Source organism: Aythya ferina (genome assembly GCF_964211825.1).
Source record: "Aythya ferina genome assembly, chromosome: 4".
NCBI classification, from domain to species: Eukaryota; Metazoa; Chordata; class Aves; order Anseriformes; family Anatidae; genus Aythya; species Aythya ferina.
In genome coordinates, this window is record NC_140300.1 from 76823015 (window position 1) to 76847053 (window position 24039).

At 43.4% G+C, this 24039-nt stretch overlaps 1 long non-coding RNA gene across 1 annotated transcript in view; it reads left to right on the forward strand.

Annotated features, from left to right (window-relative positions):
* The window catches only part of LOC311436311, a 61538-nt gene that overhangs the window by 16952 nt on the left and 20547 nt on the right, over nucleotides 1-24039 (forward strand). The window contains exons 3-4 of the long non-coding RNA XR_014692745.1: nucleotides 3227-3340; nucleotides 21064-21139. This is a non-coding gene — a long non-coding RNA (uncharacterized lncRNA). The remainder of the gene's footprint in view (nucleotides 1-3226; nucleotides 3341-21063; nucleotides 21140-24039) is intronic.

Consider the following 24039-nt stretch of genomic DNA (forward strand, 5'->3'; position numbering starts at 1 on the left):
GATGGAGAGAAACAGGAAAGTGAAGCCTGTGAGTTGAGATAAAGACAGTTTATTAAGACAGGAGAATAATTATAACAATAACAATAATGATGCTGATATTACTACTACTAATAATGTGTACGAAACAAGTGATGCACAATGCAATTGCTCACCACCCGCTGACCGATGCCCAGCCTATCCCCAAGCAGCCGGCCCCTCTCTCCCCGGCTAGCCACCCCTATATATTGTTCAGCATGACCCCAGATGGCATGGAATACCCCTTTGGCCAGTTTGGGCCAGCTGTCCTGGGTCTGTCCCCTCCCAGCTCTTGCTGCACCCCCAGCCTGCCCGCTGGCAGGACAGAGTGAGAAGCTGAAATGTCTTTGGCTTGGTGTAAGCACTGCTCTGCAACAATTAAAACATCAGCATGTTATCAGCACTCTGCTCATCCTAAGCCAAAACATAGCACCCTACCAGCTACTAGGAGGAAAATTAACTCTGTCCTAACTGAAACCAGGATACTCATGCACTCTTCCTTGTGGTGTGTTGGAAATCTTGCTTCCTGATACCAGTTTATGGAGATATTGGAACTGGTCTATGATCCCTGTTGTATCTCAAGTGCCACTCACCTCCCTTTGTTTCTCTCTTTCTCCTGATACTTGGTGCATCAAAAAAATTCTCTGTAGAGGGCAGGCTGCTCACATTTGAAGGGTAGGCAGTGTCTTGCAAAGAAACTTGCTAGCTTGTAGGCTCATTTATAAACAGACCTATTGATGGTAAAAAGAATTCTCAAGTGTGTTTAATACTTAATGCTAAGGTTGGACATAAAGTTAAGGACTGGTTGTGGACTGGCAGGGCTTTCCAGACACACAGCTTATATACCACCCCTTAAAGATACCCCTTTCTTGTTTTCTTTTGGGAGCAAGTCACTTGGTCTCATCCTGTGTTAATAATGAACCTGCAGTCCATGTTTCATGTACTTCTATTAGAATTCACGGAGAATTGCAACAGGAAGGTGAAAATGTGACTCCATAATCTGTGGAGGAAAAAAGCCTCAACCCAAATACTTTGTCCTAAATAGCAGTGGGATTATTAACATTCCTTTGCAAGGCAAGCAGTTTTATAGTTTAGAAGCTGCACACATAAGCAATCCAAATAATTTTCAGTTCAGTAAATGAACTGGTTGTACAGAAATCACAAAATGACAAACATGAACTCCTAGGGTTTCTACCGGGTGTGACTAAATAAATGTAAAAAATGAAGGCCAGAAACCTTTAGGTCTTTTGAATTTCCACTTATGTCACTGGGTAACACTTAAGAGTAGCTGCAAATGCTCCCTTGATGGAGTCAGATTGCTTCTTTCTTAATTCCATTCATAAATACACACTGGGTGTCTAGTGGAGCACTTAAGATCCTGATAATCAAAAGCCTATTGTGTGTTTGAGAAGCTTGAAAAGGAAACTGAAGTAAATACCAAGGGAGAATGGAGTAAAGTTAGAGTTTTGCTTTCTAAAGCAGCAGGAGGTCGTGTGAAGTATAATGTGCTCAAGTTTTAGCACTGAGATTGTCTGAGGGGGTGTAACTGCACCATTACAGTAGTAAGATCTGCGTGCTGTGCAGCAGTAATCCAGCACTTACAGGTAGCCCATAACTGCTGCACTGGTTCTGCTATCTGGTGGGCTTGTGGGTGAAACATAGCGGACTTGTGCCTTATTTCAGCTTCGTATTGAGCAGAGTCACACTCCAGCAGCACAAAGCAGAACTTGTGGCATTGCAAGAAAAAATGAGGCTATTCCTTGAGTCATCTGAGTGTCTTGAAAGCAGAAATGTTTATTTAAAGAAACATTTTTCTGGGGGTAATGCATTTATGGGTAATGGAAAAGTGGGACCTGCACCCCCCTAGAGTTGTGTTGCCAGGATTACAGTGGGCTATTTATATGCAAGCTGCACTCATTCCTTCTGATGCAGGGAGAGTTGCTGGGAAATGAGGAGCAGAGGCCATTTCTTCCCCAGCTGCTGGTTCCTGCTATTCTTCACCTTTTGTAGAGCATTCTTCACTTGACATCAGCTTTAGACTTCTGAAAGACAGCTTTGAGTCCACAGCTGTTAAATAGCAGTTTGGTGCTGGTATTAATATTACTTCTGCCTGATTGCATCTGGACTTTTACCTGGGGAAAGGTGTGCCACAAGGCTCAGGACCTGCAGGAAGCTTTGCTGATATCTTTTAGTCTCCTCGTACATCCTACACCTGGCAGACATTAGGCAATGAGGCTAGGTGTCGAAGTAGTGTGCACTATGTTGCACTGTAGTTGACGCGTTGGTGGTAATGGGTGCATCTGGTGAAGGAAGTAAAGGAACTGTTCAGCCTCCTGTGATTTTGCAGAACAGTTTCCATGACGGAATGGCAGCAGAGGGTCTCACATGAGGAGCTATGAGAAGTACTGAGAACTTGAAATAAACACTCCTCTGAGATAAACAATAAGATTGACCTTGGCAGAGCATAACACAGAATTTCTCCCAAGAACCTTCTGTCAGGCCCTTTGAAACTGCAGTTCCTAAGCAGGTCCCATTCTGGTCAGAACAGCCTAGTTGCTTTTATTTGGAGAATAGCAAAACTGTGCCTGACATTTTCTCTGTCATTCACTGATAACTGTGAATGATGGCAAGATGAGTGCTCTTCATATTATACTCTCCTTTTTTAAACCACTTTAAAATAGAAAGAACAGAAACTGTCAGGCTCCTGGAACAGTAATGATGAGGTCAAATTTTTCAGTAGGGTTGCTTGGAGGAATAAAACAAGGAGGGTGCTACTGTTACTGTGGCTGTTGAAGACACATTGAGAACATGTCATCTAAAGTTATTTGGTAACAGGAACAACAAAACATCACTGGCACAACAGAAACAAAATCCATTATTTAGGGGGGTGGAGATGGTAGGATAAAAATTCAGTGGTTTAACCAGAAAACCTTAGTCTAGATCATGTAGTACTGCAGATTTTGTTATTCTATTCTGCAGTTCACTTTTACAGCATCGAGGGACCTTTGTGGCTTTTGTGTTGCATAGCTTGTGAAAAGAGATGAGATCTCACTCCCTGGCCTGCTGTGCACAGAAAGATGGGTCTCAAGTGGTCACAGCAGCTGTCCCCATTTGTGCAAAACTATGTTTCAGTCCACATTAACTGCAATGCAGTGTTGGAATGTTTTTCATTTTGAAAATTACGTGGTCTATTTTCCATGTCTTCTCCCAGGTAATCCCCCCACCAAGTAAGAGCAGAGTTGGTAGACTGCTGGCAGCTGCTAGAAAGGACCCTGAGACAACTCGTCTTCTGGTGCTGCCCTAGGAGGGAACAACAAAATACAAGGTAAGGGAAACCGATGGGATTCTAGCATGGATCAACAGCTAGCAAGAGACCTCAATGGTCTGTCCCCCACCAGGATAATGCCAGCTGCTGTTGCCCTGCATGGATGAGCTATAATTGTGGGTGCTGGCAGGGGCTCCCTGGGCTGTGCAGCACTGTGTGGATCTGGAGCCACGCTCATCACAGCAGCAACAAGAAGAGATGGTGGCCCGTGGCTGAGGCACCTCAGCAGGAAGACATGTGGACAGATGCCCACAGACAAATTGGCAGCTTTTACTGCCAGCTTCCTTTCGGCTACTAATCGTCTTTTGTGTGCATCGAGTGTCTTGTTGTTGTTTGCATGCTTATTAGTTTTTAAACCATCTTCTGTTCTTTAGAGCATTTACAGGCACATGCATCAGAGCTGAATTGTTTCCCAGGCTGGGATTCCTCTTGTCATTGCACAACTTTTTCATGAGATATGAGTTTTCAAATAGGAAACGGAGAGGCAGCAAATCACTTGGGTTGAGACAATGAAAAGGAAAAAAAAATCCCACCTAAACAATAGATATTTAAGTAGAAAGTGTTCCAGCTTCTTCTGACAAAAAGCCTCTAGAGGATTACAATGCAGTCAATGTTGCTTTAATTAAATTTAATGCTGTGTGAAATGCACTCTGAGAAACTTTGATGAATGACTGGGGCAATTCATGCGGCTCACTAAAGGGCATCCAGCCCTTGCAGGGGTGTCAAGGCACGATGAATTGGTTAGTACAGGCATGTTTATAGACTGCCTGAGGAACCTTGTATCTGTGTGGTAATGTCAGAGATAATGTTATGATTCTCTGGACCTTGGGGGGCTTTGGTGACATGGTTAATGAGATAGCCCAGGGAGTGTCCCAGTAGGTTACTTGCAGACCTCCCACATCAAAAGGAGCAGCTTTGCCCCTTCTAAGCCTGCCGTCCTCCAGATCTCTCCGCCAGCCCTTGCTTTCCGTAGGGCCACTTTTTTCCTCCCTCCTCCCCCTTCTTTTTGGTTCTTAGTCAACATTAACTTTGGCTGCCAAAATTCAAAAGTTGTTAGTTTTTAATTTGGTTTCTCTTTGACCTGCCTACACAATGGCTTTCGAGGATTTGAGAGGAACAGAAGCCATCACCATTACCCTTCTCCCAGAGCCTCAAAACAAAGCAAAAGAACAAGGGGGAAAAAAGCTTAGTCAGAGGAGGCAGAAATGAGGAAACAAAACTTAACTCTTATTCTCTCTCCGTTCCCTCTCTCCCCACCACAAAAAAAAAAAAGAGGAGGGGGGGGGGATGTTTCGGAATGTTTCTCTCATGCAGAGTTTGGTTACAAAGCAATGGGTTGTACTGGTACAGCCGGGTCTTTTATCTGCTGCACCCAAAGAAGTAAGGGGTGAGGGAAAACAGTGGATCAATTGATAAATGAAAGTCTGTTATTCAAGTGTGATTTAAAGGGTTGATTATAGGCCTGTGGAAAAGATTGTTTAACAGTTTCTCTTTGTAGAGGGGAAAAACTCACTGTACGTTTGGTTTAAAGTGAGGTTAGGTGGCAAGTAAACATTTTTGTAATAATACAGCTATCTTTGCAAAATGGTCAGGAAATGGATGTTGAGGATTACATCATTAAAGGGGGACATAGATCAAAGTTAATGCGAGACCATCTCAAATGATCCTTTCAAAATAAAAAAAAATCCTCAAGTTGTTTAATTGTACTTTTGAAATTGTGTAACAAAGAGAAGGGTGATGAATCACACTGAATAAATATCAGGTCTGGCAGATGTGGCAGTGGTTGTAACTGCCCTCATTTCTGTGTGGTTAAGGCTTGTGGTCTCGGACAGAGAAATGAATACTTAGGTGAAACCAAGATGGGATCTTCTGGACTGGCACGCTAACTGATCTTGCCTGTGAACTTTATGAACCCCATCATCCCGGAAAGATGGTAGCTTAAGACGTGTTTCATGAACTTTGAGCATACCTCTTGTTCTGCTCCACTCTGGCAGATTTCAATTATCTGTTGATTGCCAACAATATTGGAGGAATTGAGTGTACGCACACATAAACAGGCTAGTTTATATACATACACTGATGCTGGGTTGGATATTCTTGGTCCCATTACTGTTTTCTTTCAAATGCCTTCCTGAAGCTTATCTACCCCTCGATGTCCAAAAAAAACCCTAAACCATAAACCCAGGCTAGCACAGTCAACTCTGGACACCGCAGTAAAATGACCGAGAAGTGCCCCATGTTCTGTAGTCATTATCTGTGTCCAGTCCTCCAACTGGGGTTGAGTGCCGTGGCAGGGGGTGGTGGAGTATTTGTCTTGTGAGTGATGGTCTGAGCACGTGCTAGGTCTCTGGCATTCTATGAACAGATGAAGGTTTTAATTAGCCTTTTGCACATTGATGATATCTTTAGATATGTGGTGTTGGATGCGCATCAACAAGTGATGTTAAGCAGGCCTTCCCCAAAAGTCTGCAGTATTGTGGTTTGGGCTGGTCTTGCTTGCTGTAAATTCCTGAGGTCGAACATCTCCTTGAGAAGTTAATTTGTTGGCAGTGGCTGTTAGAAATGCCTGTGCTCATCTCTAGGGTGGACACTAGGGCTTTGCAGCGCAACGTGTACATGGGGAAGAGCTTCCTGGGACAAGTCACCTGTCCTGCTGGTGCAACGTGGTTCCCGCTGGGCCTGTGGCATGGCAGCTCCTTGGGGGCTGTTGGTCTCGAGAGGGTACAAGAAACCCTCAACAAAGACACCTTGCAGGAGCACTGGCTACAGCTGTGGAAGTGCAGAGGACTGGGATTGTGTAATGGGAATGAGGATTCTCTTGTGATGCTTGTAAGCAGCTTGCGGGGCCTGGCACGGGCTGTCTCAATCGGCCTCTTACTGCAGCACTGGGTTGCTGCTGGGCAGGGCCGCCCAGCTCTGCAAGGGAGGGCAGCAGGGGGCTTTGCCCCATCTCCCTTCTCTGAGACAACTGCCCAGGTAGAAGCACTTAAATGGCATTTATTTAATGAGTTACTTTCTGCTGGCCAGTATTGCCATAATGAAGTTGTAACTAGATCAGGGGGAAGCAAATGCCAGATTTGGTTTGGTAACTTGTCTCGCAGGGAAGAGGGAAAAAGGCAGAATAAGCTGAGTGCTTTCCAAAACCCTAATCTGTTTTTAAATAGGTCTCTCTCAAACTGTAGCCACAACAACAATCTTTGCTGTAGTTAATGGGCTGTCAGTGTATCCTTCATTTGAATGACTGTTTTCTGAATCAGAAGCTAAAGATCTGGTGGTGTTGTCACTGGGTCAGCAGCAGTAAGTTTAACAAAGGACCTTGGAGCCACAGTGAGGAGCAGTCCTGAAAGTAATAGCAAGGTCAGGGGAAGGGCAGACATGGCTACCAGTGTCATGCTACGGCTAAGGAGTGTGCTTCTGGCAGCCACGATGCAAGTGAACAACTTCACTGCTGCTCTGCTGTTTCTCCCATGTACCAGAACAGACTAGTTTCTTTTTTTTTTTTCTATTTACACTTTCCATAAAGTGTTTCTCAGTTGTAGATGCGTTGCAGTCCTCAGTCTTCTCTCTAGCACACAATACAGCATTTGAAACCATTGATGATAATGACTGCAGCAACTGGGAATGTTGTTAGGTAAGATCTGACTTAACATAGGTAAATCATTGAAAACTGGATTGAAATGGTTTCACACTATAATGTTACGAGAAAGCTGTTTTGCTGAGCTGTGAAGCTCGTCCGGAACTTGAAATTGGCTTGTGCTCTCTATGTATTGTGTCCCTCTCCAGCACTCCATGCAAGGAGATGGAGGCCTTAGTGTAAGGCTGTAGAGTTCAGGGGGCAGCTGGCTGGACAAAATGAGTGTTGGCTGCATGGTGCTCAGCTGGTATGCCCTTTTGCAGTAGCGGAGTCACACAGCTAGAAACTGAAATCGAAGAACAGGGAGTGGGGAACACACAGTAGACACAATGTCTGCTTCAGGCAGGGTTGTAGGAGCACAGTGCCTATTTTTCTAGAGGCAGAATTACCTCAGCTGTGGTAACTGGCCTGCTCAATCTGAGCCTGCAGGTCATCCCCTACCCAGAGATGGTTTGGCTTAATCCTGTGGGTCACAGTGGCTGGGCCCAATGAGGTGGGCTGGAGTTCTAGTTGCTTCTTTCAGTGGCGCTCTTCTCACTTTGGCATGGTATAAGCGGGCATTTAACACGGTTTTAACATAGGTTTTTTGTACTCAGCCTCATTGCATATTTTAAAATTCATTTCCGGGCTGTGATTTAATGGCAGTAATTACCTCAGAAGTGCATATGGTACGGGGTGTGTTTATTTTTGTTTCAACCAAGGCAAATGATTGCAGGTCTTGGCTTCACTTCAGGGCTTGGCTGTGTTGGGAGAGCCAAAAGCAACATCTACCTTTGCAATCTGGCAAGCAGGTCCTAAATACCTTATGTGAATATTTGATTTAATGATACAAAGGGTGGTGAGAGCAGGAGAGCAAAGCTCTCTGAGTCTTCATATTGTAGTGGATGCCTAGAGTGCAAACTATTTACTAGCTCTAACGTGGCGTGACTGGCCTTCCCAAATAATGCCTATCACTCTCTCCTATCAAATGTTCTTTTGCTCACTAATTCTTGTGAGTTTGTGCAGTGCTTTGGGGGCAGTTCTGCTAAGACTGGCAACAGCTTGAAAGGCCTGAGTAGCAAAATACCTTTAAGATTTGTTGGCATATAGGTTTCTGTACCATAGGAATAACTCAGTCTGGTAGTACACAAAACAGAGTTTGCGTAATTCCATGCTTGGAGCTCAGGTGACATTTTTGTCAAAGCTGTTCCCCCTAGAAGAATGTCTTGGCACCAGTAGCTGGTGAGGGGAACAGGGAGAGTGATCTATTTGATCCCTGCAGAAGACCTTATGGTGGTAAAGCATGCTCTGTCCATGTGGGGTGAAGTCAGAAGTTCAGGCTTAGGAAGGGCAGTGCTCCTTTGCTTCTTTTGCCAAAGTGGGGAGGACTCTAAATCAAGAACTGAAATGTCCTGTTGAGTCCTTAATTGTATTTGAAAAGAGCTCAGGGCAGTTTTTGATCCTCCCCTCACTTTCATTTCTTTGTGATGTATACAGAAACCCAAGTGGGTATTTTGGTTCAGCAGTTTGCTACACGTGGAAAACACTTGAAAGGTCTGTGTGGATCCTATCTCCTTCCATAGAAAGGCAACTGTGCCCTTTTTAATATCTAACAGCTTTGTCCTTTTTTGTAAGGGCAACTAATGAGATGTTCTCCTTTTGAACATTGTTTTTCTACTTGGTGTCTGTCAGGAAGAATAAGTTAGAGCAGGAAGTGGGGAACCACCCTATGAACAGGTGCCTGAATATAGAAGCCAAGTGATGATTGCCCTGCAGCTGCTGCAGGTTTCTGCAGCACCCAGGAATACTTACCCTATCTCCACTTTAGGAAAGGAAGTTTCAGCCTACTTTACATATCTTTTTCATGATACTCATGACTTAGGACATCTGTCTGGATTTGAGAGGACTTCAAAACCTTACAACTGCAGGAAAAAAAAAAAAAAAAAAAAAAAAAAAAAAAAAGAAAGACTCTTGTGCTTTCAAATTTTGTCTCCTCTTGCTTTCTAGCAAGGGTAAGCATGCTGTCCTACTTTTTGCATTTTTAAACCCCTCCAGCTTCAGTAAAAGTGATGTGAGATTATACACGGAAAAAGGAGATCAAATTCTGGCCCCTTGCATAGAAAATGGTATTTTAATATTTTTGTGTTTTCTGTCTTTCTCACTCGACTTCACAATCTAATTTCTCTGCTACCAAAGATCTTTCAGTCACATCTACATTAAAATTTTAAAAGCAATATCTATTTAAATGTAAAGCAATATGGTTGAGTGTGTGCTCACACGTGGAAATGTGTTTAGGGGGGATATATGCATAGACATAGCTCTAACTAAATGAGAGAAGATCAGAGGACACTGGTGATAAGTGAGATGGTGAATTATTCTTTCAGTAGTTGTTAATCTTTGCATGAAAGAATAAATTGTAAGGACCTACCTTAAAATATACAAAACTGTTGAAAATGATGTGAAGAGCGTGATGGTCTTCTGAAGCAGAATGTGTATAGCCCTTTGCTGGGGGTCTCCTACTCTTTCTTGTTCATTGCAGATTGAAGTTACTGGGGCTGATAACGCCTGGCTTTACTTTGACAGTTAGGGGTGTCCTAACTGTTTTTATCAAAAGTGTGAAACTAAACTTAATCGTAACAGGGATTCTGTTTTCCCTTGGAGTCAGCCTTTATAGGAATGGAAAAATGGAAACCCAGTTGATTCCTGTTGTGCTCCTTGGATGTTGGGATTTCTGTGATGATGCTCACTGCTTCTGCTGCCCTGAGCAACTGAGCACTTGCTTGGAATTTCCAAGTAGCAGTAATTCTCTCTGCCTTCATTTCCTCCTGGCCAACTGGAGTAGTAGATCAATTTATTCCCTCAAGACTTCGTATTCCTGCCTAATTTATGGAAGGTTGTCACCATTCAGGAAAAGTTTTGCATTTATTATTGAAAACGGTGCAGACTTGCATTATTTGGAAAGAAGTTAGGTCCTGTTTTTGAGGGAATCACTCCATTTGCACCTAAGGTGCTGGCAGAGCTCATGTTGGCAGTGTCATGGTGACTGCATTCAGATTGTGGCGGCAGAACACATCTCAGCGAGATGGCACCACCTGTTGGTGCTGCGAAGTCGAAGGGCACTGGAGGCTGGACTGGTGTTTTCTTGGGAACCAGAGCAAAGAGCAGAGCTGCTAGCTGTTATATCTGTATCCATTTCAAGTACTGTTTCTGTAAATGCCCTAACTTGCAGGCCTTCCAGATTGTGGTGCTGGCGTCCGAGCTGTAATTCATTTCAAGTAGTGTTAGTTGTGCTTATATTTATTGTGGATACTTGTGAGAAGTGGTCAGAAACAAACATCTAGAGGCACCCACATAAAATTCCTGCTTGATAAAAATTTGAACGACAATTGTGATGTTTAAAAAAAAACACAGTATGTTTACACTTTCATGAAATCCAAAGTAATATCTTCAGAGTTGTGGTTTAGAGAGCCTGTTAATCTGTGGGCTGGCTGTAAAATCATCAGCTATGTGGTAGGCTTGTGAAACTGAGAAGCAGTGGCAGACCTGACAACTTCTGAAAGAGGGAGCCTGGTGTAAGTGTGCCGGACCTTCATACCTTACATTGACACTGAGGTTCACAAAGCTTCCACATGCTTCTTCCTAATACTTGGAAGCTTGAACACATGAAATGTTAGTGCTGTCTTCTAGGAAAAAAAAAAATGCTGCATTTGCTTCACTGTTAACTGCAGCAGTGAGCAGCAGCAAATATATATATATATATATATATATGTATATATATATATATATACATATATATATATATATATATATATAAATAAAAGCAAAGCAAAATGTTAGTGGATATATAAAAATGCCTCAAAAATAACTTCAGCCCCGATTTAAAAAAGAAAAAGACAAAACAGAAATGTTTGTGCAGACATAGATAGGTAGCTATACTCTGTCATTTTGCATTCCACAACACTGTGAAATGAGGTTACTCAATGCTAGAGGAAAACATAACTGAAATGGTCAAAAAAAAGCACTTAGAAGCACTTCTAACATAAACGTTATAGAAGTACAGCAGGACTCTGAATGGTTTTCAGATACTAAAGACATTCAGGGGAAGGATTTTTTTTATACCTACTTATCGTTTATATAGGTGTATCTGTACTATACCAAGAAATGCCTGGTTACTTTACACTTATATTGTCTGATTGGCAGAAATAAAAAGCATGTCTTTTAAACTTGCTTTTCTTGAGCAAAATCATTATTAACTGAAAAGCTCATATTTTAGAGAAGGACATTACTGTGTTGCAGATAACCATTTAACTATTTGAACATGTCAGCAAAGATGTTTTAAGACACAATAGCACATAAGCAGGCCATGTTCTGTGAAGGAGCTATTTTCCCCCTTTAGCTCCACTTACCTCCATGTGAAATAGAGAGCCTCTCAGTGCTGCTTTTGATCAAACCCTGACCCTAAGGCTTACTTTATTGTAGCTTCTAGCAGTAGTAATAAAGAACAAATTTAGCTGAACCCTATAATATTACTAGTGGCCTAGCAGTTTGTAAGTGACTCATCTGAAGGCTCAAAAACGGCTCTTAACAAGATGCAGAACTGCTTGGAGAAGTTGACTGTGAATCAGAATTTGCTCAGGCATCCTGAGAGTGTTACTGGTTGGTCTTGAAAGGAGTAGAGGGGAGGTGGCAAAGTGCTTTCCTTGGAAAGAAAATGGAACAGCACAACCAGAGGGAGGTGAGCATTGATGGAGGAGCAGTGACTTTTTGTAGACATGATTTTTTGTTCTTTTCATTGAAAGCAGTGTGTTTGGAGGAACAGGCAAGCTTTTGAAGGCTAGCATGCTCCTTCAACATGAAATTTAAGCAGCAAGCTTCAAATGAGAGCGGAATAGTTGCCTGCAACATGATGGAATTACATTGATCCATGAGATGATGTAGAGTGAGAGGGTGTGTGTGCAGAAAAGGTCAGAATCTGGGAAGAGCTCAAGGCCAGTTTGATGTGCTCGTTTCCACAACTATTGCTTCCCAACAGATTCCACAGAGATCGTTAAAGTCGGTGAGTACTGAGTTATTCAAAACATTATGAACATCTGTAAACTTGTTTGTCTAGAACAAAATTATATATTTTTTCTCACATTCACCAGTAGCTAAGCCAAGCCTGTTTCAAGTGAGGAAGACTTGTAATACCAAAGATTTACTTAATTTTCATTGCTGCACATAAAACATCTGACAGTATTTGCCGTGAAAACTAAAATGCCTGTCTTTGTTTGTACAAGCCAAAGGAAAAGTGCAGCATATCCGTCTGCAAAAGAACATCAAAGCACTTTTGCAAAATCAGGCATGGTGACATATATTTGGAGAAACAGTATGAGAACTGCTTGTCAGAGAGTGATGGGGGTCTCTGCATTTACCAGGCGTAATCCCGATTGGAGCCACATCTTTTCTTTCTTCTCTTTATTATCACTTCGTGGTTAACGTTTGTTGATGAGTAGGATTAGCAGCACATTTTCAATGGCATTTAGCTCTTTTAACAAGCTCTCTGCTGTCAGAGGTGGCTGGCCTGAAAAAGAAGAGAAAAGTCATTAAGCAAACAAATCTTTGGCAAGAGTTGATGCTAAACGCGCCATCGCCCTGTGTGAGTTATTCACTGTATATGAAATTTATTCCACAAGACTGTGACCTCGATGTTGATTAACCAGAAATTTCTTCTTCTGTCTTTATTAACAGCTTCTGGTGCCTCATTGGGCTCCTCTTGCTTTCTTCCTGTTGTTCCTGTTTCAGCGTTCACTAAGGCAGATTTTCATGATGTATGATTTCAGTAGCGCTGTTCTCATGAGGCACATCAGCCAGTTTCTGTGGGGCTGCCTGATCCACAGCCCCTCTGTGCTCAGCGCACCCACCATGGTGCACACTTTGGCAGGCAGGTGCCCATTCCAGACCTGCTGCATCCCGATGGCCCCACAGATGCCTCGAATCCATGGGCCTCAGGGGAGGCTTGCATTGCTCCAGGCTGTGCAGCCCTGCACTTGCTGTTTTCCTGGGGCTGTTACAGTCAGGGTGCTTGTGGCTCTGTGCAGGTGTGGGGCACAGATGCTGTGTGCAGGCAGAACAGGAGCCCCCGGCTGGGGCAGCCCCTGCCAGGGGGAGAGGCAGCGGAGCACATTCTGGCTGTGTTCCACTTGCTCCGAGGGCCCCTCTGCAGCCCTAGGAGATGGATGGAGCATTGGTGGATTGCCCTGAGGTCACTCAGCTCTGAGCAGATCCCAAATATGGAAGATGGTCTAAGTCCACCTACAGCTCCGTGTAAACACAGGATCAGAGAGAGGACTGAACCTGGCTGCTGCCCGCTGCTAAGCACGGAGCTGTTTATGGAACAGAAACACTGCAAGTATTCACTTTGGGCGGCAATTTCTAGGAGGGAAAAAAAATGAAGGGAAGAGAACTACACCAAAATACAGGCTGGGTGTGTTTTTTTTCGGATTCTTTTTAGGTGAAGTCACTCAGTGATAAATGGAGTAGACTGGGGGAATTGTAAACTGAACTCTCCGTAAAGCCTGATGAGATTAGATCACATTACAGAGTGTGGCTGGCACCTTGGGCTGTGCAGAAAGCCTCTGTAGGGACTGGCAAAGATTCCCTCAGCACTTGACGATTTCATTGTTGAACTCGTGCTTTTGGCAGCCTCTGGGGTTAACTGTGGAACATGAACTTTACTGCTGCAGCTTTATGGTACCTGCTCAGAAAGCCTTCCAGATCATTTACTGACAGTCCACACCTTGCCCCTTCGGTGCTGTAGCAGACAGACACGTACCACTCCGTCCGTGCCTCATGAGCAGTGCTGACTGCTCTGGCTGCTGGCAGGGCTGCCTGGCTGAAGCATCCGATGTTCCTCCTGGCATCGCCAGTCCTGAACACTCTGTGGGCAAAGTGGCTGTGGGAGCTGTGGAGTGCTGGTCAGCCTTGAGCCTTTAGCCCCAGCTCCCTGCTAACCATCCTGTAAGGAGCACTGTGGAGGCACTGGTTCCTTGTGGGCAGTACTGGGACGCTGCTGACAGCGTTATCTGTGTGATGCATCTAACTGTTAGAGGTACAAAATGTCCTGGCATGCTGACACACTGCTGGAGAGTGCTAATGTGTGGATGGGGATGGTGGGGTGGCAGAGTGAGCAGATGCCCTTTGAAACCATTCTGTCCATTTTCTCATTTACAGTGTTGAAGTAAATGTTTAGCTTCTCAGCAAGAGTAGGCAGAACAGTATACCTGGCAGAGATGGCTAACAGCCTCTTGCAGTTGCAAGTAGAGGAGAGCTCAGGAAGCCAAAAGCACAATTCTGAGATCAGATAAAAAGTGCGCAAAAATACAACTGAAATGACATCTAAGACTTGGAAAATGAATATTTTCAAAACATTTTCTTTTTGTCACAGTAGGTCTGTTTACCAAATGCTTTGCTTTTGAACAGGGAATATTTTGTTCCTCCGAATGCCTAAGAGAAAAAATTTTGGACTACTTTTGACCTGCGTCTTGTTAGTTAATGTTTCAATAAATCCGTGTGTACTCTAATTTCTTAAAGGTTTTCAGGTTACTTTACTAACAGATTTTATTGACTTTAGGCACTGGCTTCATGCATAAGCTAGTTCTGTACAGTCTGTTAGTTTTTCTTTTTTAGCTTTGGAAAGCTCTGTTAATCCAATTTCCCATGATTTTCTCTATTACTTGTAATGTCCTAGCATTCAGTCATCATGCTACTGAGACAGGAATTATTGGAAGGGGGACGAGTATTTGTTTCACTGCAAAATGTACCACAGCACCTGCAGCTGACACCGAACTGGCCACTTATGCTGTCTCTTGTTTTCCATAGACAAGCAGGGCTGAGACATTTCTGGTGATGTTTTCCCCTGCATGCCCACAGGTCAAACTTATATACAAATGTTGTTTTACTTTGTAGTGTTTTGGGAATCACAGGTAACCTGCTGTCCCGTTAAGAAATCTCCAAAAGCCAGACTGATTCTCACTTTGCCTCGACATACCTCTTTGGCTTTTAAAAATGCATTCAACTGCTTCCTTTTGTTTTACATGTTTTCTCTAACTCTCAAGCGATCCTAGAGTGACTTAGTTTTCCTTTCTACTATAACAACTGAGAATTTGTAAACTGCAGTGTAAGCCTTGAACTGCCCCATGCATCTTACCTGGCAATTAATGCTGCACTGCACTCTGACAACCCAGGCTGCAAAGTCCCAGGATATCCATGCAGAAGCAGCATGTTCAGTGGGAAGTCATTTCGCATTGCACAATCCCAGAGGTGCAGAGGCTGGAGGCACCCCTGGGTCCCTCTGGTCCCAGCCCTTCCAGCAGGGCCACCCAGGACCACATCTGGGCAGTGCTTGTAGGTCTGAAGGGAGGGGGACTCGCAAGCTCCCTGCCTCTGCCAGCTCTCTGCCACCTGCACAGTCAAAACTATTCCCTAATGGTCAGAGGGAACCTCCTATGCTCCTGTATGTGCCCTTTACATCTTGCCCTGTCCCTGGGCACCACTGAAAAGGGCCTGGCTCTGTCTCCTGCACCTTCCCTTCAGGGACTTAAACACATGGGTAAGATTCCCCTGCCCCTGAGCCTTGTCTTCTCCCAGGTTGTCTTCTATGTCTGCTCTCCCACGTTTTGTCTGACATCTTATGTGCAATGTAGAAGTAGAATGTGTGGGGGAGATGTCAATCCCCCCCTTTTTAACATGTCAGTTTTTCATTACCTGCTTTCCCCAGACACTCAGAGCAGCCAGTTGTCAATAGCATGATACCACAGTTGCTGGCTGCATCTCCATCACCACCAGGGCCGAGGTTCCCTTTGGGACACTGCTGAAGAGCAGACTCAGTCCTTGCTGGGCCTTTCTTCTGGACTTGTTACAGCACTCATGACTCTGGTGGCAGTAGGACATTGCGGTTTGCTGTTAAATGGTTATTTTGGTTTGAGTGCTGTCTGTTATCTTCCTTTCCTAGAGGCCTTCCCTCCCAACCTTTCTTTTCCGGTAGGCAAGTGCTGGTGAGGATGTTAGGGAACATAAAGCAATGTAGAAAGGCGGGTTGAACCCTTTAATGTGTTTTTGGATTTAATGTCTAGGTTTGTGATGATGCTGAAGGTGGCTTAAGTGTGCTGACACTGGAAGTGATTCAGAATCACTTCCAGTGAAGTGCACACCGCGGTGAGGAGTCTTTTGAATGCACCACATCAACCAAATCTTGTAGCAGCAACTCCAGAGCAGAGATGGTGCTTGCAACTACCTCCAGACCTCTGCTTCTTGCCATGCAGAAAGGTATGGGCTGCAAAAAGGCATACACAGAGTTTAAACCTTCTGATGGGCTGTGAAACACCATGCAGCGTACCTCACAGGTAGGTTCAGATGCTTTGAAAAGTCAGCAAGAACACTTTTTGTAGACTCCTTTCTAGGGAAGGGGAATGAAGCATTGTCTATTTGTCTTGAGGAACGCGTGCCTAAAACACTCAGAAGAAATATGCAACCTGTTTGATTTTACATAATCTTCACTTTTTTTTTTTTACTAGTACATTAGAGCTTAACTGTCTTGCAGTTTCTAACTTTTAAATAAACATAGCATGAAGAAAATATTAACGAAGTTATGTAAATACAACAGGAAGCAGAAAAAACAAATGAGTGAACTAGACCAAGCTGAGGCAATTCTAAAAGTCTGTGTAGCTTTCCAATAGAATGTCTTTTTCTCTTGTTTCTGGATAAATTTCTATGACTGGGTATTGCTGTTGGGGAAAAAAAGTGCAATATGCATGTCCAGTGTATTTGAGTTAAGGTTTTAAAGTATTTTGGATTCAGTTTTTAGACATACAGTGCTTTTGATGGAAATCCTGTGCTGGGTCTCCTTTGATGCTTGTATAAAAAACGAAGGAAGAAGCAGGGGTGAAAGATGACTGGAAAAAAAGTGCTGCTCTCAACTGAGTATTTTCATGGCAAGTAATTTTTCAAAACATGCTATTGCAAACCAGCATTGACCATCATGGCTTTAGCTGTGACAGGAAAATGAATCAGGGACCTCTGTGCTCAAAGCTGCACAGTGTGCATCTGTTTTAATAGTGCAGGAGGTGTTTAATAAGCAGAGTCTCTGCACAGAAGAAAGGAAAAAAAAAAGAAAAAACACCACCACATTTAATCCACACAGCTTCTAATGCGCCTTTCGCTTAGCACGCTTGGGTAGAAGAAGATGTGTGCTGCAAGCTTATGTAGCAGTACTGGAGGATTCACTACCCAGTGGTTGAAGCTGGAGAGCATGACCTCAGGTTGGGTCTGCAAGTGGCCTCAGGTTTGCAGTTTGACCTCAGACAGATGGCTCTGGCTGTGGCTGCAGTGTTGGACCAAGGAGAAGTGCCACGTGGGAAGAGGCCACACATATACTTTATCTCCGACCTCTGGTGTCCACAGAAGGGAAGCTTGGTGTGTGGACTGTAAGAGACCTGGGACGCTTTATAGCATGTCTCCTGATCTGTGCATGCAAAGGAGAGGTTTGATTCCTGCTATGCGGCCTTCACAGGCTTCACCCTCTTCCAGTATTATGAGGAACTTGGTGGTGGTTAGGTTTGCCAGTCACTACTGGGAGCTGAGATGAACTTATGGCAGCACCTGTATGTGCTGTTAAATTATTAGAGACAGTCTTTTAAGAGTAGAAAATACCTATAACATCTGTCTTGGAAATATGGGAGGAGAGTATTTTGCTGCATGTTTCTGGCTCAAGCAGCAGTATGGAGATGTTTTCCTTGTTCTGAGGGAAGGGTAATGGTGGTCCAAAGTTCAGTCACAAATTGCTGCTGGCAGCAGTGGGGCTAAATACGTGCATCTCAGGCAAGAATGTTACGAGGAAAGATGTGATGATGTTCCAAGCTTTCTTTCCATGAGGTAGACAAGAGTAAGCTGTGTTACCTCTAGTTCAGGATTAGTAGTACTGTTGATACACTTGATGTTTTTAATGCCTGTTAAGTCTTGGTATAATTGGCTTCTTTTCGGTGTGTGTGAGCGAGGAGGCTCGCAGCCTGCACAGAGCATAGCCTGTGTGGCATCAGCTCCCCTGTTGATTTAGTTTCATTTTCTGTTTTTCTGGCTTGCTCAACTGCCTGTAACAGCATTAAAGTATTCTTCTGATCTTTGTTTCCATGTGTTCAGAAAATGTACTTTTTGAAAGTCTTCACGCCAAACAGACTTTCTGACTGAGAGGCAGCTTTTGGATTTGTTTCAAAAGCCATGGGTGAGTTACATACTTGATTGAGCCTTCTTTATATTAACCTCTGCTCACACAGCCTTAGTATTAGGATGGGATTAGATTAGATTAGGTTAAACCTGGGAAAACCAAATTTAAGCTCTGAGAAATTATTTGCTTTTGGTATTGATATGCTGCCTTGAAGCAGGAGGTAACAAAAGTTTGATGAGAGAATCTGCAGTCCCAAGAAGTCTGATTAGCTGTTCCCTTCTTCCACCATCTACCTTGCATTGAAAAGTCTTTAATTTGGTGGTTGGAAGTAAAGCATGTGATAAATTGGTAACTTGGTGAAAATAAGATGTCCTGTGAAAGCTGTGGGCATCCTCAACAGCTTCACTGAACTTGAGGGCTCCTGGGCAGCATTCCCCCTCTCATCCATATGGCACCAAACTGTGCTACGAATATACTTTGTGTGGTGAGTTTGGCCTTCTGTTCTCGTTGAGGTTCTTTGTCAGACACCCTGTGAACCGTGGATCCATTTCTGTGCTGCTTCTCAGCAAGGTCACAGATGGGTGCTGGGAATTCATACAGAAAATCTGGCCGGGCACTGTGCTTCAGTAGAAGCACACATGAGCCTTGCCTCGGACTGCAGGTGTAGATGAGCCATGTTGTTACCATCTATACTGTGCTGTGTGAGTCTAAGCTCTTTTCTGGGGCCCTCCCACCGAGAGTTGTGTTCAGAGGTATGGGCAGTGACAGCTTGGTGTGTACCGCGAAGCACTTGCATGGAATCACAGACCCAGGGCAACAGAGAAGTGCTTTTCTGTGTTTCCCTTAGGCTCTGACAAACCAAAGTGCAGGAACAAGCCGTAGTCTGGCACATGTCTCTTCAGGAGCAGTCTCGAAAAATTAAGGCTAATACATCCTGTGGTCTTCTAATCATTCACCGTTAAACCTTGTGTCCATGCCAAGATCTTGACTAGCAGACTAAAATAATCTCTCTACATCCATTGTGTGTCACATTGTCCCTTGCCATCTGCCAAAACATGGTTGCCAAAATGGACTTCCTTTCACACAGCACAGGGGAATTGACGTTTTTTCTGTTTGAATCCTTCTTCTGGCTTCATGAGCCTTAACAAAGCCATATTCCCCTGCCAGACCTTCATCTTCCAAGTCAGGAATAATCTTACTGCTTCAACTGCTCTCATTTAATTTTTTGTCTCAATTCGTTACCATTCTTTCTTCTAGCTGCTTCCAGTCTCTATGCGTGCTTATGGGGCTCTAGCTGAATAATGACTGGCCTGATAGTGCTTTCAAGCCATATATGCACCTTCCAGTTTTTAAAGAGTTCAAAAACTTGCAGTGGAAGTTGGAGGAGAGTTTTCTTTGCATTGGTGTACCTCTTCAAGTCTGTTTGCTAAACCCACCTCTTCTACAAAGTGTTTGTGGCTTGCTCTTTTCTGTAAATAGCTCTCTGCCCATACTACAGTTTTGATTTCAGTGCATGCCTTGCCCAGTTTTGTCGTAGGTAGTTAAGATTACGTGAATTCAATTCAGTGGATGTATCTTTTCCTCCTTGTGGAGGACCGTGAACAGGTTATTTGTAAATGTCTGGTTTGCAGAGCATTCATGATGAGGGCTCTGCAAGCAAGGAGGAGGGGAATGTTAGTTTCTGATGGGGAGAGGGTGGTGCTTACATGCTCTTTAGAGTGAGTGTTGATCCTTTCAGACTTGAAAATAAGTGGAGAAGTGGAAAGGATGATCGGGAATAGGATGCTAGGTACTAAAGAATTGAGTTCTCTGTTAACTTGAACCCGAAGAAGTTATAACTCACCCAAGCTGGAAGACAGTACTTTGTCACTGAGAAAAATCAGTGCTAGTGACAAGCAGCAGAAGCATATTTGCTTTCTGGGAGAGCCAACAAATTGCATCGGTGAAGTTTTCTGAGAGCTGACTTTGGGAGTGAGTCATTTTGGGGGAGAAGAAATCAATTGAATTACATTTCAGGTTGGATTAGGTAGTGAGGACTGGTTGCACATACTAACCGCTGTCCTCTGGATATGTCAGCTGTTACTTAATTCATGCTACAAGTCTAAATGAACTGTGCGTATTGCAGACTTCCCCACATCTTTTGGGTCAAGTGCCACTTTCTGAATGACATCGTCTTTCACACCCAAAGTTGAGCTGGTTACTAGCATTCTGGAGACTCCTTTGAGATGATGATGCAGCCCTCCCCACACGATCGTCCCATTCTTCAGCCTAGACAAGTTCGTAAAGGTTTTATGGACATAAATAGCTATTGAACCATTCCTTTATCTACAGAAAGGACATTCTCTATGCCTACCACTGATGACAAGGTGCAGATATAAAGTGTTGACCTTTCCTGTGTCAATAAAAACAAATAGTGTTCCAAGTCATGAGAAGCACTTTATGCAAGAAAGGCATTTGGTGGTATTATAAACTGAATGTTGGAAAAAAAATAAAACTACCTGAAGAGGAACTACCTATACTGCAGACAGACTTTAATCAGAGGAGTGACAGAGCATGATGTATGCTCAGAATTGGCCTAATGATGAGGTTAATGCTCAAGGAGATGTCCTTCCATATTTTGTTGTCATTGTCTTCTGTGTAAGAAAGGAGCATTGTATGGACTGCTTCGTATTCCATCCTCTTTTCAGAAACTGGAGGGACTACATGAACTTTTGCAGTCTATCAGCCCTAATCTAGGCAGCAATTTAGTCTTTTGAGGTCGGTGTATTTGGTTTAATGCTTTGCTAGGAAGCTGGCATTTAGCATGCTGAGAGCAGATGGTTTGTGTTGGAAGAGAACTGGGAGACAACAGGGTTGCCACACCGTTTCTCAACCCCATTTACATTCTTTTTGTCTCCTTTCACTGTATAACAGGTATCTGAAGAAAATGATGGACATGCAATGAACAGTGTGAAGTGGCAAATGTTGCCACTTGTGAGCAGATGAAAAGGTGGGTAGGGCTTCGTATAGTGAAGGGAAGAGGAGAGAGGGAATTCATTTTATGCTGTTAACCATGTCGGTGGCTACTTTCTTCCTGGATCAGGAATCCCAACAAAATGATCTTAGGCCCTCTAGATGGCGACTGCTGAATTCTAACTGTGAGATTCATAGTCCTTTGGTCCCCTGCCAACCCATAGTGACTATTTGTAAAGAATAAACCAGCAACATAAGCTGTTCTACACAAGGTAGCGGGCATCTTATTTTATTTTTTAAGACTCCTTAGAAATCGCCTCACCTTTCCTGAGGGAAGAGAACCAGGAAGGGCAGTTGTCCATCTGTCATTACTATTTTCCTCACAGTTCCTTGGAAACAAATTGTCTCCATTTGCCATGCAAGCTGCAAAGTGTTTGCAAAATTGTCCTGCCTTGGTAATACAGCTGGGAGAAAATGTACTGTGTCCAGTGAACATTCACTTTGGAAATGCTTTTATTTTCTGTTCAGGGAAGGTCTTTAAGAAGAAATGTATCTAGTTGTCGTTTATTGACTACCAGGGAGCTTTTAATCTCCTGGAATTTCAATACTGTGCCGAATTTCTGGACTTTGTTTTTCACATCAACTCTATAAAGGTTGTGTCTTTTTTTCTTTATTTGTGTATTGTTGATAGATAGCAGTGCATCTCCAAAAACTCCTCAGCCAAAACTGTTTTTCAGAGCCAATGCTATATTCCCTGCCTGTTTAGCAGTTTTTGCAGCACTTGGACCAAAGTATTTTAAATCAATTGTGTTGTGCTGTGGTGCAGAATTCCAGCCACTCCATTTAGTAGGCATACAGTTATTTGATCTTAAGTCTTTCAGTGGCAATGCATCTCCCACTTTCTTCATAAAATAAATTATCACTTCTTTACCCTCTCTTCACTAGCATGTTTAGACATGTCACTTTATGCCCTGCATTTTAAATGGAAGAAACAATAGTAGCAATCACTTCTGCATTTTATGGTGTAAGAGGTGGCCTTGATGAATTGCCAAAATTCATCAACTTCCACAAGCAAATTTTATTTAGGTCTGTCCCATGCTCTTTTACAAACTACTTTCAAGCCCCATGAGATTCCCTGAATTCAGCCTGGTATTATTTGTCTTAAAGACTGACAGATGAGGTACATTAAGTCTCTGAGACTTGCAGAAAGCTACTCAGGTCAATGTTGTTTTTAGGAGGAGAAGATCAGGAGATCAGACCTGACTCAAGAGACCTCATGCTGCTGCCAAAGTGCCATGCCTGTGCACAGGTGTTTCAGCTGACTGTGAATGGTTAAACAAAGCACTAGCTTCAATCAAGGGGAGATGCTGCAGCTAATAACAAGTTGTTTAAACTTTTGCTGTTTTTACTGTGGGTGTAATGAAAACTTCTTTGCTTCCATTCAAGCAATGTGAGCAGTCTGAGCCTAAATGTGTTGTTATTCCACCTGATAGCAGCGTTAGCTGTATGAGAGATGGCATGAACTTCTTTTATACTGGCAGCATAAACTGCCATAAACACTTCATCAAGCCTCTGTGCTAACTACTTCCCGTTAACTCAGATGTTCCTGGGTTCAGGATCAAGAGATCCTGTTTAAGCAAATCATCTGTCTATGTTACTCACAAGTTAATGTTGCATACAACGTGTTTCTGAGGTGGCAAGGAGAGAGGGGAGATCACTGGTGGTTCTCTGTTTCTTCCACTCCTTAGAGTTTAAAAAAAAAAAAAAAAGGTATATTGTGTCCCCGTTTCTGTATAGTCCTCTAAGGGAGGATCTTTGTTATGGACTCTGATGATTAAAAGGGTGGGAGAAAGGAAGTTTTGTAGTCTAGTCAGAGTTAAGACAGAAATTTGCAAGCCTCGGGCTCTTGAGCCCAGCATCTGACTCCACAGCTCCACAGATAGTATCCCTGGGAACATAACTGGTACCTCAAACAGCACAATGAGAATCATGGCAAAACAATAAAAAGGAAAATGGAGAATCATTGTGGTCGATAGCTGAACTCTGTTCCAGAGCTGTGACATGTGGAGGACATGCTTGCACAGCTCATGTGGAAGAGTGCCCTAAGAGACTGCTTGTGCTAGTAGCTAAAATGTAAGGACAGCATAGATACATCACTCAAGTTTTTTCAAGCATATCTAGGAACTGTAACAGTCCTGAAGGACTTGTTCTTAAATATGGAAAGGTTGTTTCTAGTGGTGGGAAGAACAAATGGTACTTGGAGAAGTTTGACAATGGGACCGGGGTTTGATGTTCTAATAGAGGGAGATGGAGCTGCTCTGTGTAGCTGTGTCCTCCTTCAGCTTACCAGTTGCTGACAGACCCGCATCAGGGTCCTCATTTATGAACAGAGAGCAGACTTGTGCAATCTGTTAGTACTAATGCAGTTTCATTGCACCCTAGGGGATTTGGGGGTTTGGACCACTTTCTCCAGCACACACACTCTCTCTCATAAGGGCACTGACACCTCAACAGCTTTATTTATGCACTCACTCCTATATATCCATCGTTTATCAAAAAAAAAAAAAACAAAAACAAACAAACACAAATGAGACCTCCAGAGTGATGGAGTTGGCTTCTCTTCTCTGTGAGCGTTTCTGTTGCTGCAGTTCCCTTCTTGCGTCAGCTGGTGGCTGCTGACCCCTTCTCCAGCCCAAAGCACTGCCTGCTCCTGAGAGCTTAGCAGCAGTCTCCCGGGACATGCACTAAGGACAGGGACGGGATGCTTTGATTACTCGTTACCTTTTTTCCAGTGCTGATTATGAAAGCTGACACTGCAATCTTTCTATGGGCCAAATACCCAGGGACTTGCAGGGGGAGGGAGAAAAAACAGGCATAAAAATTAAATTTTGAGATCTCTCCTGCTGTTTTCACGTAATTCGTCTTGGTAGTTTGAAG